Consider the following 20,000-nt stretch of genomic DNA (forward strand, 5'->3'; position numbering starts at 1 on the left):
TCCCACTCCATCTCCATCTCCCACTCCATCTCCATCTCTCTCTCTCTCCATCTCTCCCTCCATTCTCTCCATCTCTCCCATAGTTCATCAGATAACTGCAAATTTACACAACCAGAAATGCAATTACAGAGCTTTCCAACTCTATATTTTTCCACTTAGCTCTCGCATGGAATTCACTTCCTGGCTCCATATTCCTCTTCCATGCCAGAGCGCTTGGCATCCGAGCCAATGTCAACACAAACCCCCCCCCCTCCCCCACACCACACAGAAAAACTAATTTTTGTACACACTTTTCTGCTCTTTATCGCATCATCCTCAGCCAACCATGTCAGTCCCGAGCGTGGAGAGGACGGTTCGTTGCCTAAAATTCTCGTCATTTTTAGGTAAAAATAATAATAAAAAGGGAGATATTAACAGTAATCATTGCGTGTGGTGCTTTCGACACGCGCGGGGGCGGGCTGGCTGGCTGGCTGGCTGGCTGGCTGGCTGGCTGGCTGGCTGGCTGGCTGGCTGGCTGGCTGGCTGGCTGGCTGGCTGCCTGCCTGCCTGCCTGGCTAACAGCCCGACCAGCCTTCAGAGTATTTATCTTGCTGGAAAAGGAAGAGAGGAGGGCTACCCTTAAACGACGGGAGAGGGGCGAGAAAGAACAGGAAGCTTGGAGGAGGGGCTGAGAAGGGCCTAGGTTAGGGGGAGCTAGGGGAGTGCTTGAAGGATAGGGGACCCGGATTACCAGGGGACGGTAGGATCAGATAGATGGCGATGGACCTAGGAGGATAGACAAAGGATGCTAGGGGCTTCACCCGTGTCAATTAGCGGACAGGTATGTGTACTCACCTAGTTGTCTTCACCTAGGAATGCTGACGAGTGTAGAGAATACTGAAAATCTGGGAGGAGACGTAACCACACACATGTAGCCTCGGGAACACATTAACAGGACAACTTCAGGGACGTGACACACACACATCACAATGGCGTGATGCATCAAATGAACAAATACCATGTCGTAGCTCAGTCGATTAAGGCAGCGTCTGGGATGCTCCCGGACGTAGGTTCGAATCCTCGTCCCGGCCCTTGTGGATTTGTTCAGGGACGTGTACTGGTCCCTGAACTAAGAGGGTCGAGCTACGAGGAAAGGTTGAGGGAACTAAACCTCCCTACGATGGGAAATAATAGAGGCAATAATAGAGGCAATATTAGAGGCAATAGAGGCACTGACAAAGTGGACAAAAACTCTACATTTAGAGCCAAGCTTGAACATGGGTGGGAATAACAAATTATGAGCCACAGGGATATCTTGAGGTTATCTTGAGATGATTTCGGGGCTTTTACTGTCCCCGCGGCCCGGTCCTCGACCAGGTCTCCACCCCCAGGAAGCAGCCCGTGACAGCTGACTAACACCCAGGTACCTATTTTACTGCTAAGTAACAGGGGCATAGGGTGAAAAACTCTGCCCATTGTTTCTCGCCGGCGCCCGGGATCGAACCCAGGATCACAAGTCCAGCGTGCTGTCCGCTCGGCCGACCAGCTCCCTTTTATGGGATACAAGAACGCTCTCCCCTCACTGTAGGATCAATGAGCAACGGGACCGAGCTGAAACAGGAGGCAACTGAGGCTACATGCACAGTTTTAAGAGTTAGTCTAGATATAATGAGCAACAGGATTAACACACAGCAATAGACGACAGCAAGGCGGGGTCCAAGAGCTGACGCTCGCCCTGCCAGCAACCATGTAGACAACCACACACTCCTTGACGACAAAATTAATACCCACCTTGCAGTATATATCATTCACCCGTTCCTCTAACGCGAAACGTTCCGTTCTTTGTTCATCCAGGGAGCCGGTCGGCCGAGCGGACAGCACACTGGACTTGTGATCCTGTGGTCCTGGGTTCGATCCCAGGCGCCGGTGAGAAACAATGGGCAGAGTTTATTTCACCCTATGCCCCTGTTACCTAGCAGTAAAATAGGTACCTGGGTGTTAGTCAGCTGTCACGGGCTGCTTCCTGGGGGTGGAGGCCTGGTCGAGGACCGGGCCGCGGGGACACTAAAGCCCCGAAATCATCTCAAGATAACCTCAAGATAACGAGATCCAGGCCTAGATCCACGCTGCTGTGATGTGTGGGGTCACGCAGCTTGGGCCCCAGTCCGGGCTTGGGGAGTAGAAAATCTCCCCAAACCCTCTTCAGGCATGCTCTACTCCTCCCCAAGCCCAGCCCGAGGCCAGGCTTGAATTGTGAGAGCTTGATCCACCAGGCTGCTGCTTGGAGTGGCCCGCAGGCCCACACATCTACCAGAGTCCGGAACTCCTTGAAGAAAACTATCCAGTTCTCTCTTGAAGATGTCCACGGTTGTTCCGGCAATATTTCTTATGCTCGTAGTTTTCTGTCAACTTAAAGCATTTACTTGAACACGGCCTTGCTTAGCCTAGCCTGGTCTAGATTAAGCAAGCCTAGTCTACTGTAACCTAATCTAGCCAAGCTTAACCTAGCCTAAGCGGCTTCGCTCAGATCATGTAATAACACATGTATTTCTCTTGGTGTTTTTACGACGTCATCTACATAATATTTTACATATAACACACCCTATCTGACAACAGATGCCCCCCCCAACACACAAAAAAAAAAATATATATATATATATATATATATATATATATATATATATATATATATATATATATATATATATATATATATATATATATATATATATACACACACATATATATATCGTACCTAGTAGCCAGAACGCACTTCTCAGCCTACTATGCAAGGCCCGATTTGCCTAATAAGCCAAGTTTTCATGAATATATTTTCTCAAATTTTTTTCTTATAAAATGATAAAGCTACCCATTTCATTATGTAAGAGGTCAATTTTTTTTATTGGAGTGAAAATTAACAGATATATGACCGAACCTAACCAACCCTACCTAACCTAACCTATCTTTATAGGTTAGGTTAGGTAGCCGAAAAAGTTACGATAGGTTAGGTTAGGTAGGTTAGGTAGTCGAAAAACAATTAATTCATGAAACTTGGCTTATTAGGCAAATCGGGCGTTACATAGTAGGCTGAGAAGTGCATTCTGGCTACTAGGTACGACATATATATATATATATATCCAAGCATTTTGATAACGTACAATCAACAAGAATTAATGTTCGCTCCCCAATTTTGTTTCCAGCATGAGTTTACATACAGTAAACATGGCGATTCGACTAGATTATTTCCAGCATGACAGGGGCTTGAAAGGTCACCGGGTCGCCGAAGCGCTTTGGCAATTCGTGATCATTTCAGAGCACCGGTGTCCCCGTGTGACCCAAGCTCTCATTTGCCTTGATGGAAACGTTACCAAAAAGGATTCTATTGGTAATTTTTCTGCTGTTATAATTACCTTCATTTTGTTAATGGTGATAATTCTGCAATTGCCAATGCTGTGGTTAATACTAATTGCTAATTTGGTAATATATTTGGTTGTTTTAGGCTGGGATTTAGGCCTGCAACCGGTTAGGTCTAGCCTAACGTAATGGTTATATCTCCAATTACTGCTGTGTGCATGGAACAGTGACGGAATGGTACCCAGTCGTCCAACCCTTCCCAGGATTCAAGCAGGTGGAAGGGGAATGGCGGGACAGAGGAATGGCGGAAAAGGAAGAGAGAGGAGAGGGATGATAAATACATAAGAGGAACCAACAAAAACTAAGTACAAGAGGAAGAGGAAACCATTCAGTAAGCCTAGAGAGCTTCGGCACATTTACCGGAAAAAAACCAAGAGCTAAATTACTATCCCCCAAGCCCCTACAGATCGTATCTCTTAAGACCAGGTCAAGATGGAGGAGCTGAAGGCTCTCTCACCACTCTCCGGACCTGGATAAGCAAACACCGTGGACCAACAAACACACAAACTAAAAGGAATGTTTACACTGTTACTATTACCATCTAACAGTACCACCACTACCAGGAATATACCTGAAGAGGGTCCTGAGAGTTCTTCTGCTCCCCGAGCCGGTCCTGGGGCGGCCAGGCTTGACGTGATAACCAGGTTACATGTATTCTGATCCTGTACAATAACCATGGGAATCCCTGCTAAGGTCCTCAAGTCTAACACAAGAACACTATACAGGACCCAGACGGTCTAGTCAGCTTCTGCATACCACCAATGGTAGTTACACCCCCAGGTACAGAATTTGGATTAAAATATGAGGGGCAGAGAGAGAGAGGGGCAGAGAGAGAGAGGCAGAGAGAGAGGCGGAGAGGGAGAGAGAGAGGGAGAGAGAGAGGGAGAGAGGGAGAGAGAGAGGGAGAGAGAGAGGGAGAGAGAGAGGGAGAGAGAGAGGGAGAGAGAGAGGGAGAGAGAGAGGGAGAGAGAGAGGGAGAGAGAGAGAGGGAGAGAGAGAGGGAGAGAGAGAGGGAGAGGGAGAGAGAGAGGGAGAGAGAGAGGGAGAGAGAGAGGGAGAGAGAGAGGGAGAGAGAGAGGGAGAGAGAGAGGGAGAGAGAGAGGGAGAGAGAGAGGGGGAGAGAGAGGGGGAGAGAGAGGGGGAGAGAGAGGGGGAGAGAGAGGGGGAGAGAGAGGGGGAGAGAGAGGGGGAGAGAGAGGGGGAGAGAGAGGGGGAGAGAGAGGGGGAGAGAGAGGGGGAGAGAGAGGGGGAGAGAGAGGGGGAGAGAGAGGGGGAGAGAGAGGGGGAGAGAGAGGGGGAGAGAGAGGGGGAGAGAGAGGGGGAGAGAGAGGGGGAGAGAGAGGGGGAGAGAGGCAGAGAGAGTAATTATCAAAAGAAGGCGCCAAAGAGAGAGAGAGAGAGCTAACGTCCCCGAGGCAGAAGCAAGGTGTGCTGGTGTCAGAAATACTGTTCCCGGTACAGCCGAGAGCAGTAATCCATTTAACACGTAAATAATGATGAGGGAATTGGACCCTGATGTGATAAACTGGTGGTTGTGGTGGTGACGGTAGCTGGTAATTGTGGTGGTGATAGTGACGGAGCCCACAGGAAAGTTTAATAGTGATGGTGGTAGCAGCGGTAAGTGGCGTGGAAATGGTGGTAGCTAATGGGTGGTGGTGGTGGTTGCTGCTGCTGCTGCTGCATGTGGTGGTGGTTGGTGTTGTATGAATCTAGTATTTGCTAATACGTCCAGCCTAGAGGTAGTAATTATGAAGAAATCCTGGTTGTTGGTGGTTGAAATGGGTGGGTGGTTAGAAACGTTTAAATGGACATTTTGTGGTAGAAAACATTGGTAGGCCTATTAGTGATGATTTCAATTAACAATTTTAGAATACGTAATTGTTGTTCCAACAATCTTCTAAAAAAAAAGGCACCTTCTGCCTTCAACAGTAGGCCTACTCAAGGCGGAAGTGCTGAGGCTAAAATGCTCACTGGCTCATAGAGGTGGTTTTGGTAAAAATTGTGTCAGCCATGGTAGGCCTAATTAGCTAATTAGCTAGACCTAATAGCGATGGGTGGAGGGGACAAGATAATGGTGAGTGAAATGTGAACTAGGCCCCTTACTGTGGAATATCTACACCAACCAACGACCCTCTACACCTCCTCCCCCCCCAAGCTTAAGCGCACGATAATGACTGCCAAAGTCGAATCTTTATACTCAGACAAGGAAATGCCAACCACTACGAGGTTCGTTAATAACAAATTTGCAGTATTGTGCCCCTGGTTAAGGCAGAGTTCCTCTCCTTCCTAGAATATCCAGACAGGTTACCACACAGAATGAGAGTGCCACTAGGTCGAGTGCCACATGAGTGCCACTAGGTCAAGTGCCACACGAGTGCCACATAGGAAAACTAGTACTACAGATGGTGTCAATATAGTGAGTTAAGTTCTACTCTTGAATGACCAGTAAGAGCCACGTGCTCGCCCCTAGCATACTAGGCAGCTACGACGTTCACATCTCGTACCAACATGACAACGGTGGTTGCAAAATTTATACGAGACACAGGGATATATTGGATATATAATAAATTTATATTTAGTAATATATCCAACTAGCCAACAGAATTTGAAACATGTGACAGCAGAGGTGTGTGTGTGCAACTAAGGTGGTGATATATTGACCAGACCACACACTAGAAAGTAAAGGGACGACGACGTTTCGGTCCGTCTTGGACCATTCTCAAGTCGATTGCCTTAGCCACGTTATTGTGACTCCTCGTCTGCCTAAGGTGGTGATAGTGTAAATTCCCCCCTTCCCCCTACTCTGATGGTGAAGGTGCAATGGCTGCAGGTGTAAACAGTGCTTTAGTGCACATCAGAGAAGGGAAGCTGCGGTGAGAATAAGATAAACAATGAACCACCAGGATTGTGAGTGAATCACCAGGATTGCGAGTGAAGGGAGGCCACTAGGATGAGTAAATAATAGGAAAAAACTATGGCTTACCTGATCAACCAGGCTGTGACTCATACGTCAGGCTGCGAGCAGCCGCGTCCAACAGCCTGGTTGATCAGTCCAGCAACCAGGAGGCCTGGTCGACGACCGGGCCGCGGGGACGCTAAGCCCCGGAAGCACCTCAAGGTAACCTCAAGGTAAGGTACCGATCAACACATTAGGGCCGGTGGGTCAAACAGATTCACCGGGTAGCATCACATCAGAGATGCTGGGAGATGTGGAGATCAACTTACCTGGTCTGAGAGAGTAGGGAGGCGGGGTTGAGAGATACCTGCGCCATCCCCAGGGGGTTATCTCTGGCTCCTCATCCTCCTCCCACGCCCCCGGGGTCACACAGGGCACCCTAGAGCCCTAGCCTAGAGGGGGGTGGAACACAGGGCTCCAGTACGCCTCTTAGAGCCTCTTGGCTCCACTGGGCCTAGCGCCTCGTGCACTGATTCTCTTGCTCTCCCGACATAGGCTCAAACACTTCCTGCTTGTTCTTATAACAAACCTCAAGATATATGATCCACCAGGCTGTTAAGACTAAATTTCTTCACCACTGTTCAGATGATCAAGAGCGGCTGTTATCGCCACATTGTCAAGTAGGGCGCCAAGCAGTGTTCTATCTGCACTTATCGCTATTTCGGAACACACTCTTCAGTCTTGCAGGAGTGCAATACTAACACTTCACAAGTGTTGCTGGCACTTGGCACCACAGCGCCACTGTGCCATACTAACAAAGTGTCTCACCGGCAGCCAAACAAAAAAAAAACACACATTCTTCTAAAGGCAACAATGTTTTTCTTGATCGTCAATGAAAACGGGAAATCATTTTTGTAATTTTCCGCCTTGCGACACTGAAAGTTCTGAGTGTTCAAGCATGAGCTGGTTGTAGTCACTTGCAACACTGATGATGACAGTGTCTGTCTGTTTCTGTCTGTCTGTGTCTGTCTCGCTCACGAACACAAGCGAGGCACAGAATAGCACCTGCGAGAAACATGGATCTATAAAATTTCCAATAATTCTAAATTTTCATCCCTATAGTGTCCACAATCTCCCCCGCCTATAGGCAGAGTTCGCGCACGTAAATAAATAGTATGTGTTAAGTCAAACAGGAAACTCGACCAACACACACACACACACACACACACACACACACACACACACACACACACACACACACACACACACACACACACACACACGCACACGCACTGTCGTCTAACCAGTCCGTCCTCCTAAGATTTACCAACGTCAAGAAAACTAGCCAATTTATAGTGCCCCCTTATCCTAACCCAGCAAAGGAACCAAAACAGAAAACGGGAAAGCATGTCACTTTCGCCAGCCGCTTCCATTTTCAAGTACGACCATTTTTGGCCGTATGTAACGCATACGAGCGAAAAGCGACGTTCTTTTTAAAGAGGACAGGTTGCAGAACGGTGCCGGGACTTCCACTGTGGTCAACAAACTTTTGTAATAAGAAAAGTTTCTTCAAAAATATAACAAATATGACTTTAAAAGTTGATTAGTCAGCAAGAATCATAATCCTCATTCAGAAAAAAAATCAGAGCACGAACCCGTCAGTGAATGAATCTCACACACACACACACAAATGAATATGTCAGGATGAGAAGAGAGGCAGAAAGACAATACGAAAATGACATCGCAAGCAAGGCAAAGACTCGGCCTAAATTGCTGCACAACCACATTAGGAGAAGAACAGTAACAGGTAATGAAGGTAATGGAACAGGTAATGAAAATAAGGATAGGGGGTTGAAGGATTCACTATAAACGACAAGGAAGTGTGTGAGGAACTAAATAAGAAATTCCAGGAGGTCTTCACCTTAGAGCAAGGAGAGATTCCAGAGATAAGAGAGGGAACAGTTAACCAGGAACCACTAGAAGAGTTTGAGATTACCAGTGGGGAAGGAAGGAAGCTTTTACTATAGTTGGATGTGACAAAGGCCATAGGACCAGATGGAATCTCCCCTAGGATACTAAAGGAAGGAGCAGAAGCACTGTGTCTGCCACTCTCCATAGTGTGGAGAGCTAGGTTAACAAATCACTGGAAACAGGGGAACTGCCAGAAATTTGGAAAGCAGCTAATGTAGTCCCGATATACAAGAAAGGGGACAGACAAGATGCACTGAACTACAGGCCAGTGTCCCTAACCTGCATACCATGCAAGCTGATGGAGAAGATTGTGCGAAGAAAGCTAGTGGAACATCTGGAGCGAAAGAACTTTGTAACACAGCATCAACATGGGTTCAGGGATGGCAGGGCCGGCCTCACAGGGTTACTTGAATTCTACGACCAGGCAACAAAAATAAGGCAAGAAAGAGAGGGGTGGGCAGACTGCATATTTTTGGATTGTCAGAAAGCCTTTGATACAGTGCCACACAAGAGGCTAGTGAAAAAGCTGGAGATGCAGGCTGGAGTGAAAGGGAAGGTACTCCGCTGGATAAGGGAGTACCTAAGCAACAGGAGACAACGAGTCACTGAGGGGTGAGGTCTCAGATTGGCGTGACGTCACAAGTGGAGTCCCGCAGGGGTGAGTCCTTGGACCTATACTGTTTCTGATATATGTAAATGATCTCCCAGAGGGTATAGACTCGTTTCTCTCAATGTTTGCTTGCGATGCAAAAATTATGAGCAGGACTGAAACAGAGGATGATAGTAGGAGGCTACAAGATGACCTAGACAGACTGAGTGAATGGTCCAATAAATGGCTGCTAAAGTTTAACCCGAGTAAATGCAAAGTAATGAAACTAGGCAGTGGAAACAGGAGGCCAGACACAGGATACAGAATAGGTGATGAAGTACTTAATGAAACGGACAGAGAGAAAGATCTAGGAGGTGATATCACACCAAACCTGTCTCCTGAAGCCCACATAAAGAGAATTACGTCTGCGGCATATGCGAGGCTGGCTAATATCTGAACAGCCTTCAAGAACCTGTGTAAGGAATCATTCAGAACCTTGTACACCACATACGTAAGACCAATCCTGGAGTATGCGGCCCTAGCATGGAGCCCGTACCTTGTCAAGCACAAGACGAAGCTGGACAAAGTTCAGAGGTATGCCACTAGACTAGTCCCAGAACTAAGAGGCATGAGTTATGAGGAAAGGCTGCGAGAAATGCACCTCACGACACTAGAAGACAGAAGAGTACGGGTAGACATGATCACCACCTACAAAATTCTCAGAGGAATTGACAGGGTAGATGAAGATAAACTGTTAAACACGGGTGGTACGCGAACAAGGGGACACAGGTCGAAACCGAGTGCCAAAATGAACCACAGAGATATTAGAAAGAACTTTTTAATTTCAAGAGTGGTTGAGAAATGGAATGTATTAGGCAGTGATGTGGTGGAGGCTGACTCCATACACAGTTTTAAATGTAGATATAACAGAGCCCAGTAGGCTCAGGAACCTGTACACCAGTTGATTGACAGTTGAGAGACGGGACCAAAGAGCCAAAGTTCAACCCCCGCAAGCACAAATAGGCGAGCATAAATAGGTGAGTACACACAGCATAACACGAGCGAGCGTCTCTTAAATTCCAGACCAGAGTGCTTTTGTCGTTCAATTTATAATGGTGGAGGGAGGAACTAACAGGCGTACTAATGGGGGCAAGCGGTCAGCTCCCCCCATTACCGACTCTCGCTCTCCTCTCCTCGTTATCACCCACTTAACGTCAAGTGCTCCCCCCCCACCCATGGGCGCCCGGGTATGACTGCCCCTCGTCAACCTGTCAAGACGTGACGGGTATGACAGGAAGTGATAAATTTCTAGAACATCACTCTTCTCAGGTGTGTGATCACTCTTCTCAGGTGTGTGATCACTCTTCTCAGGTGTGTGTAGGAATAACACCGTATTTCACTGGTCAAGCCTGGCCTCGGGCCTGGTCCTCGGGCCTGGTCCTCGGGCCTGGTCCTCGGGCCTGGTCCTCGGGCCTGGTCCTCGGGCCTGGTCCTCGGGCCTGGCCCTCAAGCCTACCCTACAAAAGTCCGACACGACCCTATACGCGTCCGACACGAACCCTACACGCGTCCGACACGACCCCTACACGCGTCCGACACGACCCCTACACGCGTCCGACACGAACCCTACACGCGTCCGACACGAACCCTACGCGCGTCCGACACGACCCCTACGCGCGTCCGACACGAACCCTACGCGCGTCCGACACGAACCCTACGCGCGTCCGACACGAACCCTACGCGCGTCCGACACGAACCCTACGCGCGTCCGACACGACCCCTACGCGCGTCCGACACGACCCCTACGCGCGTCCGACACGACCCCTACGCGCGTCCGACACGACCCCTACGCGCGTCCGACACGACCCCTACGCGCGTCCGACACGACCCCTACGCGCGTCCGACACGACCCCTACGCGCGTCCGACACGACCCCTACGCGCGTCCGACACGACCCCTACGCGCGTCCGACACGACCCCTACGCGCGTCCGACACGACCCCTACGCGCGTCCGACACGACCCCTACGCGCGTCCGACACGACCCCTACGCGCGTCCGACACGACCCCTACGCGCGTCCGACACGACCCCTACGCGCGTCCGACACGACCCCTACGCGCGTCCGACACGACCCCTACGCGCGTCCGACACGACCCCTACGCGCGTCCGACACGACCCCTACGCGCGTCCGACACGACCCCTACGCGCGTCCGACACGACCCCTACGCGCGTCCGACACGACCCCTACGCGCGTCCGACACGACCCCTACGCGCGTCCGACACGACCCCTACACGCGTCCGACACGACCCCTACACGCGTCCGACACGACCCCTACACGCGTCCGACACGACCCCTACACGCGTCCGACACGACCCCTACACGCGTCCGACACGACCCCTACACGCGTCCGACACGACCCCTACACGCGTCCGACACGACCCCTACACGCGTCCGACACGACCCCTACACGCGTCCGACACGACCCCTACACGCGTCCGACACGACCCCTACACGCGTCCGACACGACCCCTACACGCGTCCGACACGACCCCTACACGCGTCCGACACGACCCCTACACGCGTCCGACACGACCCCTACACGCGTCCGACACGACCCCTACACGCGTCCGACACGACCCCTACACGCGTCCGACACGACCCCTACACGCGTCCGACACGACCCCTACACGCGTCCGACACGACCCCTACACGCGTCCGACACGACCCCTACACGCGTCCGACACGACCCCTACACGCGTCCGACACGACCCCTACACGCGTCCGACACGACCCCTACACGCGTCCGACACGACCCCTACACGCGTCCGACACGACCCCTACACGCGTCCGACACGACCCCTACACGCGTCCGACACGACCCCTACACGCGTCCGACACGACCCCTACACGCGTCCGACACGACCCCTACACGCGTCCGACACGACCCCTACACGCGTCCGACACGACCCCTACACGCGTCCGACACGACCCCTACACGCGTCCGACACGACCCCTACACGCGTCCGACACGACCCCTACACGCGTCCGACACGACCCCTACACGCGTCCGACACGACCCCTACACGCGTCCGACACGACCCCTACACGCGTCCGACACGACCCCTACACGCGTCCGACACGACCCCTACACGCGTCCGACACGTGTAGGATCTCAAAACTTTACATTTATCAGCATTAAACTGCATCTGCCAATCTTTTGACCATTTCAAACCCCTATTTAGATCAACTTGAAGTGATAGTGAGTCTTCCGTGTTAATTTCCCTGCCAATTCTTGTATCATCGGCAAATTTACAAATGTTGCTACACAAACTTGAATCTAAATCATTTATATATATTATAAACAACAGAGGTCCCAGGACAGAGCCCTGAGGTACTCCACTTAAAACACAATCCCACTCTGACTTATCCCCATCCTCTTTGCATTCTTAATTATATATATAATAATCCATATTATAATGTTAAATAATGTATTCACAGAGTTGTTCTTGCGGGGGTTGAGCTCTTGTTTTTTCGGCCCGCCTCTCAACTGTCAATCAACTGTAACTACTATTTCCGCCCCCCCCCCCCCACACACACACAGGAAGCAGCTCCGTAACAACTGTAACTCCCAGGTACCTATTTACTGCTAGGTAACAGGGGCATCAGAACGAAATAAACTTTGCCCATTAGTTTCTGCCTGGTCCGTTAATCGAACCCGGGCCACAGAATTACGAGCCCTGCGCGCTGTTCGCTCGGCTACCAGAACCCCCCACATGTGTGCGCGTGCAAGTGAAAACAGCATTGTTATAAACTGTGTATCTGTACACTTTAACCATCCTGCTGTTCACAGATAGTACTTATAGTAACTATATGAACCATCGGACATATTGACGTAAAGGGCAATTAGAAAATAGAATTAGGTATTATTGAATTTGGACAAACCGGAAATGGATTTCTATTTATGTTCCTAATATAACCTAACCTAACCATTTTAGGCCTAATACCCGCTGTCGGAGGCTGAATATAGTATGTGTGTGTGTGTGTGTGTGTGTGTGTGTGTGTGTGTGTGTGTGTGTGTGTGTGTGTGTGTGTGTGTGTGTGTATTATATATATATATATATATATATATATATATATATATATATATATATATATATATATATATATATATATATATATATAGCATATGTACACATATGCTACACTAGGGCCTAGGAATATTTAAGTTTGGGGGCTAAACTTAACTTTTCCCGGACTCTTTATAAAGTGAATAGAGCCAAAATTCTGTTATCTAATTGTCCATTACGTCAATATATGCACGGTTGTCCCATAGTTACAAAAAGTACTATCTAAACACGAGGATGGGCTGCTTCACTCGACATTATTAGTGGTCTGTGTATGGGTTAATGGGTCTGTGTCAATATTATGGGGTGGGGGTGAGACCCACTACCCCCCAGAGTATGGGGTGGGGGGTGTGACCCCCCAGAGTATGGGGAGGGGGGTGTGACCCCCCTAGGGTATGGGGAGGGGGGTGTGACCCCCCTAGGGTATGGGGAGGGGGGTGTGACCCCCCCTAGGGTATGGGGAGGGGGGTGTGACCCCCCCTAGGGTATGGGGAGGGGGGTGTGACCCCCCCAGAGTATGGGGAGGGGGTGAGTGACCCCCACACAGTATGGGGTGGAGGCGAAACATTACACCGGCAACATAAGTCTTACACGTTAAAAAAACACTTTTAAATTCCATTGCTCCTCATTAAGACTTTTCATGGCATGATCATGAGGATGGTCCGTGTGCTAATGAGGGGTATGAGGGGTAATAGTCACCTCATGAACGATCCTCACACCCACAAATCACTTGTTTACATCCGATATCGATTTCACAAACTGGCTTTATAAACACGTTCAAGCCCTCAGGCGGGGACCTCTGGCCTCCCAGTCACACAGGGAGGCAGTATTGGCCTTCTTTTCATAGATTACAATTGATTTTCTCTAGCACTAGAGGTAGTTCCCGGTTAATAAAGGTTCAGACGGGCGGCGAGCGTAGGTCCTCACCCGGCGCGAGCTCGCGACTGACTGGTAGCCTAAACCATAGTCGACCCTGATGCACGAGGGAGAGATGTCACATGGCAATTCTTTCCTATAATTTCATTTTATTTCAGTAGGACAGGTAAGGCTATTTACCTTTATGAGTTACCAATTGCTAATCTTATTCTAGAAAGTTCTTTTTCATAAATAGAATCTAAATTTAAATTGTGCCAGGTGGCTTTAGCAAGAAAATGTTGCCCACAAAAGAAGGTGTGGTAAGCCTGTTGGAAAATCAATGGCTCCTGCTGAGATGACTCGGTTTCCATGGCAACGAACCCCGCTCCACCAATCAGCGGGCTCGTTACATGCCCCCTCGGTTGCTTACGCTACGGGATCATTTTAATGTTGAAACGAGTCTTTTTCAACGAATTTTAGCCTGAGAAATGGGAATATTCGGCGCCAGCTGCCAGGGAGTCGTGGCCGGTGACCCAGTGAGGCTTCAGCAGCGGCCGCAGGAGTCACTGGCCAGTAATATGTCTTCATTTTCCTCTTGGAAATTTAAATTTAAAAAAAAACTGGCCCGAACGCGGGACGCCCGCGCTTCATAATTAACGTTTGTTCCATATTGTATCGTCGGGAGCGTTGTGGTCCACGGCCGCCGCCGCCTCCACCACGTGGGTTACGCTGTGGTGGGGTGGCGGGGGGGGGGGGGGGGGGGTTAAGGTGGGGTGGTGGGGGGGGGGTAAGGTGGGGTGGCGGGAGGGGGGATAAGGTGGGGTGGCGAGGGGGGATGTGGGGCCGGGGGGGGGGGGGGGTTGGTAAGGTGGGGTGGCGGGGGGGGGGGTTGGTAAGGTGGGGTGGCGGGGGGGGGGGGTTGGTAAGGTGGGGTGGCGGGGGGGGGGGTTGGTAAGGTGGGGTGGCGGGGGGGGGGGTTGGTAAGGTGGGGTGGCGGGGGGGGGTTGGTAAGGTGGGGTGGCGGGGGGGGGGTTGGTAAGGTGGGGTGGCGGGGGGGGGGGTAAGGTGGGGTGGTGGGGGGGGGTAAGGTGGGGGTGGTGGGGGGGGTAAGGTGGGGTGGTGGGGGGTAAGGTGGGGTGGTGGGGGGGTAAGGTGGGGTGGTGGGGGGGGGTAAGGTGGGGTGGTGGGATGGGGGGTAAGGTGGGATGGCGGGGGGGGGGGTAAGGTGGGGTGGCGGGGGGGGGTATGGTGGGGTGGCGGGGGGGGGGGTATGGTGGGGTGGCGGGGGGGGGGGTAAGGTGGGGTGGCGCGGGGGGGGGGTAAGGTGGGGTGGCGCGGGGGGGGGGTAAGGTGGGGTGGCGGGGGGGTGGTAAGGTGGGGTAGCGGGGGGGGGGTGATGTGGGGTGGCGGGGGGGGGGGAAGAGGAGAGGGATTTAAGCCCCAGAGAGCAGGGAAATAATTCAAGTGAACAGGGCGGGGGAAAAAAACAGCAATCGGGAAAAAAAGGCAACCAGACCAACACTGAGTGACGCAGGGTCAACCAGACCAACACTGAGTGACGCAAGGTCAACCAGACCAACACTGAGTGACGCAAGGTCAACCAGACCAACACTGAGTGACGCAAGGTCAACCAGACCAACACTGAGTGACGCAGGGTCAACCAGACCAACACTGAGTGACGCAAGGTCAACCAGACCAACACTGAGTGACGCAAGGTCAACCAGACCAACACTGAGTGACGCAGGGTCAACCAGACCAACACTGAGTGACGCAAGGTCAACCAGACCAACACTGAGTGACGCAAGGTCAACCAGACCAACACTGAGTGACGCAAGGTCAACCAGACCAACACTGAGTGACGCAAGGTCAACCAGACCAACACTGAGTGACGCAAGGTCAACCAGACCAACACTGAGTGACGCAGGGTCAACCAGACCAACACTGAGTGACGCAAGGTCAACCAGACCAACACTGAGTGACGCAAGGTCAACCAGACCAACACTGAGTGACGCAGGGTCAACCAGACCAACACTGAGTGACGCAGGGTCAACCAGACCAACACTGAGTGACGCAGGGTCAACCAGACCAACACTGAGTGACGCAAGGTCAACCAGACCAACACTGAGTGACGCAAGGTCAACCAGACCAACACTGAGTGACGCAAGATGATGATGATAATGATAGTAGTAGTGGTGATATTCATCCGAGGATGATATATTCATCCGAATTCACTTTCCTTGTACCATGGAATCCAACGTGATTTCTGCCAGATTACAGCTTGCGTCTGACTCTTGCGTGAAGCAGGGAATTAGAGAGTAGTCCTGCGTGAAGCAGGGAATCAAAGAGTTTCCATTTACATCAATATTTATTTAATGCAGTATACTATAGTCCCCGTTAGTATATTTATATATGAAGGAGAATGGGATTCAATGACATACTCATGTATATCTAACAAGAGGCTTATTAAACTAAATTAAATATATATATACAAACTGGCGGGTTAATTGTCTTTACTAATTAGCATAAAACAAATCTATAAACCGTAGTTGTTCCGTGACTTTAACACCTTTACAATTCATAGTTAACAGCTGTTCTAAGGCTACCGCCTCGTTAGTCAGAGGCCAATTAGGGAGCTCATTATGGTGTTTGGGGGACATATCATTGCATACAACATAAGGTAGAACATGTGTTGCAGTAAGGAGCACCCGCGAGACTTAGGACTTGTGTCTTAGCTCAATTGCACCGGTGCAACAGTAGTACCACGACAGACACTCAAGAGGAGGGAGCCGGTGGCGGAGCGGACAGCACGCTGGACACGTGAACCTGTTGTCCCAGGCGCCAGCGAGAAACAATAGGCAAAGTTTCTTTCAGCCTATGTCCCTGTTACCTAGGAGTAAATAGGTACCTGGGAGTTAGTCAGCTGTCACGGGCTGATTCCTGGGGGTGGAGGCCTGGTCGAGGACCGGGCCGCGGGGACACTAAAGCCCCGAAATCAACTCAAGATAACCACGACATGTCTAATAGTATCATTTTAGAAAGAGGGACGTCTGAACACAAGAGGGGAACCTCTACACAGATCACCAATCAGATTGCAACTACTACCTGACCTCGACATCTAATTGGCTCTAACGACGTTGGAGGTCATCCAGAGCGTAACTACCTCAACGGCAGGGAGGTCACCCCCCCCCCTTTTGACCTGACCCTCAACCTCCTCCTACCCTCCCCCCCCCCATCACTTTATATAGCAAACAAGATGGCGACAGTTTACCCATGTCGATATAATCGGAGTTTACCTGTAAACTCAAAAGTTACTGTGCCATCTGCAGCCACGGGTGTGTGTAGGTGAGCTGGTACACTCTCCTGCAGTGATGGTGCTGATGATGGTGATGGGTCAACCACCATCCCGTGATGGTATGTTTATCGCCGTTATAAGAAACATACCATCTCTCTTATCCAGCCTCGTGGCTATAACGGTCTCATCACAGCCTGTTGGGTCATGCACTCTGCTGTCCGAACTAAGTTACCACACCCAGGGTAATCTGAAACAGGTCCACCACACCACAGGTCCACCACAATAGTCAGTACGAGAGAAGTCAGGATGGCTGCCGGAACCATTGCATCCACACACAATAACACCGGAACACCCCCTCTCCCTCTCCCCCACTGGTTCCATGTTTAATGAACGCTCGAAAGTAATCAATTGTAACTCTCGTTCATCATTCACAAACAGGGGTGAGGAGGATTGAGAGCGACTACTACCCAGAATGAACAAGGGTTTCCCCTTGTTTTCAGGACGGCTGTTAATTACCCGTCGTGGAACAGAGCCCTCCCAGATCTATTCCACTAACAGTCACACTCATTGTTTATGAATTAAAAATGCGTCACACATGACTCGTCATCCTCTATGGCTATGTTCAAGCGGGAGCGAAAGACGCAAAGACGATCCCCCTAGCTACCCAAAACAAAAATTATTTTTGTTTTCAAATATATATGAATATTGAGTGTATGATGTAATTTTTGTTTCTAGATAAGCTCATGATATTATAGGTTAGATGTTTTGCTTCTGTTTGGAAATTATTTGTATTTGCAATACGTTACGGTGGGGCGGGGGGAACATTTGGAAACTTGTCAGTTCAAGCACGGGGCAAAGAGTGAGGTATCGATTGGGAAATATTCAAAGGGAAACAACGGAGTCTAGCCCGTCCTCATCAACAATGGATGAACGATTGATGATGTTCAAACTGTTCTCTAACATTGTATCGCTAATGTCGTCAGATAGAATAAAAGACAGACAGACAGACAGACAGACAGACAGACACACACACACACACACACACACACACACACACACACACACACACACACACACACACACACACACACACACCCTTCAGAAGCCACCTCAAGCTGTGTTAAAGCAGCACACCGGCAGTTCTATAGAGGTAAGAGCAAGAGCACTACACTACACTGGCGTATATAGTGTATGACAGGTCGTGAAGAGTGTGGCGCCGGGAGGGTGTGGCGTTGAGTGTGGCGCCAGGAGGGTGAGGCCCCTGAAGAACCAACACTATAATTGCTATAACTTAGCTGCTCGCGTCTTCACTCCATTACTCAGGCGACACCCGGCCACAGGGACTTGGCCCCTATCCCCGTGTCAGGGACCTAGAACTGGTACGGAAAGCAACAAATGATGTGATAGACGTTATTGCTCAGAAATGTGCAGATGGAACAGAGCTGAACATCCCACTCAAGAAGAAAGTGGAGAAGAAAAGCAAAGTACACCCCTGGTTCAATAGGCAGTATAGAGGAGCAAAGGAGATGACCAAGAAAGCATGGAGAAAGTACAGAGGCTAAAAGAGATGCACTAGAGAGCTCTAGAAACGAATACACCCAAAACAGAAGGGAAGCCAAGAGGCAATTTCAAACCGACATTGAGGCAAATCTTCAGGACCAATCAAAACTCTTCTATAGCCATTTAAGAGGAAAAATATCATTAAGAGAGAAAGGGGAATTCTCAAGGAAAACGACAAAGAGGTTTCAGGAAAAACTGAACAAAAATTTCAGGTCTTTACAAAATAACGAGCATAGAGACCAGTGTTGAGGGATGAAAAGTCAGAGGAAACAATGGATAACATAACAATTACTGTAGAGGTGGTTAAAACACACCTGGAGGAACTAGATGCAACTAAGAACACCAGAGACAGACTTAATATCACCATGGCTGTTTAAGGAGGCTTCAGAGACAACTTGGCACCTGCTAACTGATGTTTTTAATAAAACACTCAAGACACGAAATATCTTAACATTCTGGAAAACGACAAATGGTCCCAATATTCAAAAGGAGGACATACAAGAGGCACTAAATTACAGACCAGTGTCACCTGTCCATGAAGTGTTACGACTTGATTTGCCAAAAGTTACTTTGGCTGGACGGTAGAGCGACGGTCTCGCTTCATTCAGGTTGGCGTTCAATCCCCGCCGCCCAAGTGCTTGGGCACCATTCCTTCCCCCCCCCCCCGTCCCGTCCCATATCCTGACCCCTTCCAAGTGTTATATAGTCGAAATGGCGTACCCTTCTCTTGATTTCCTATTAGTCACTAACAGGTAAGCACCCTACCCATTTCGGCTTTCACCCTCAGACAGGTATTACTGCATCTACCACATACTCCTCCCTAGGCCTACTAGTGTCTGCTGGAGGAGGAGTGGGAGAGTTGTTTATAATAACTACCATATATCCCTCTCTAGGCCTATCTTCATTAATTCCATTACAGTCATACCAAATGTGTAAGCCTGCGAACTGATTACAGTTCTTTAGTTATTACTCCATCTCCACCTTTGCTAACTCTCCTTATTACCTGGTACATTCTTTCATGAAGATCATCATCATTAAAAGTCATCAGTTTCGTCACCAATGATGCGTAGATGTTTTTCCTCCACACTTTTATTTTTTAAAGCTCTCCCTCTTTTGTTGTAATTTCATTTGTATGACCACTTTGATGCTGCTCATCTCTAATGGGCTTCTTTGTCTGTCCAGAAGATACAGTTGTTCCAAATTGGGTGTGTAAGCAGGCAGGGAGAATGTGACGAGGCAATCCTGCTCCCCAGGGGTGGTTGTTTTGATAGGCTTGGCAAACCCTATTTTGCTGTGATTTAATCTCCGTTGCTTGGCTTGT

At 49.8% G+C, this 20,000-nt stretch overlaps 1 protein-coding gene across 6 annotated transcripts in view; it reads right to left on the reverse strand.

Moving 5' to 3' along the window:
- LOC123765293 (uncharacterized protein CG43867) overlaps window positions 1-20,000 on the reverse strand; it is a 1,137,736-nt gene that overhangs the window by 280,444 nt on the left and 837,292 nt on the right. Inside the window, exons 1-2 of one of the 6 annotated variants that reach the window (XM_069335525.1) lie at window positions 13,825-13,923; window positions 6,619-7,354 (exon numbers count right to left, since the gene is read on the reverse strand). The exons of the other annotated variants lie outside the window; for them this stretch is intronic. The gene's annotated coding sequence lies outside the window, so the exon portion shown is untranslated. Of the gene's footprint in view, window positions 1-6,618; window positions 7,355-13,824; window positions 13,924-20,000 lie in introns of those variants that run through there. 6 annotated transcript variants of the gene reach the window in all.

This window comes from Procambarus clarkii, chromosome 33, assembly GCF_040958095.1.
Source record: "Procambarus clarkii isolate CNS0578487 chromosome 33, FALCON_Pclarkii_2.0, whole genome shotgun sequence".
Taxonomy (NCBI): Eukaryota; Metazoa; Arthropoda; class Malacostraca; order Decapoda; family Cambaridae; genus Procambarus; species Procambarus clarkii.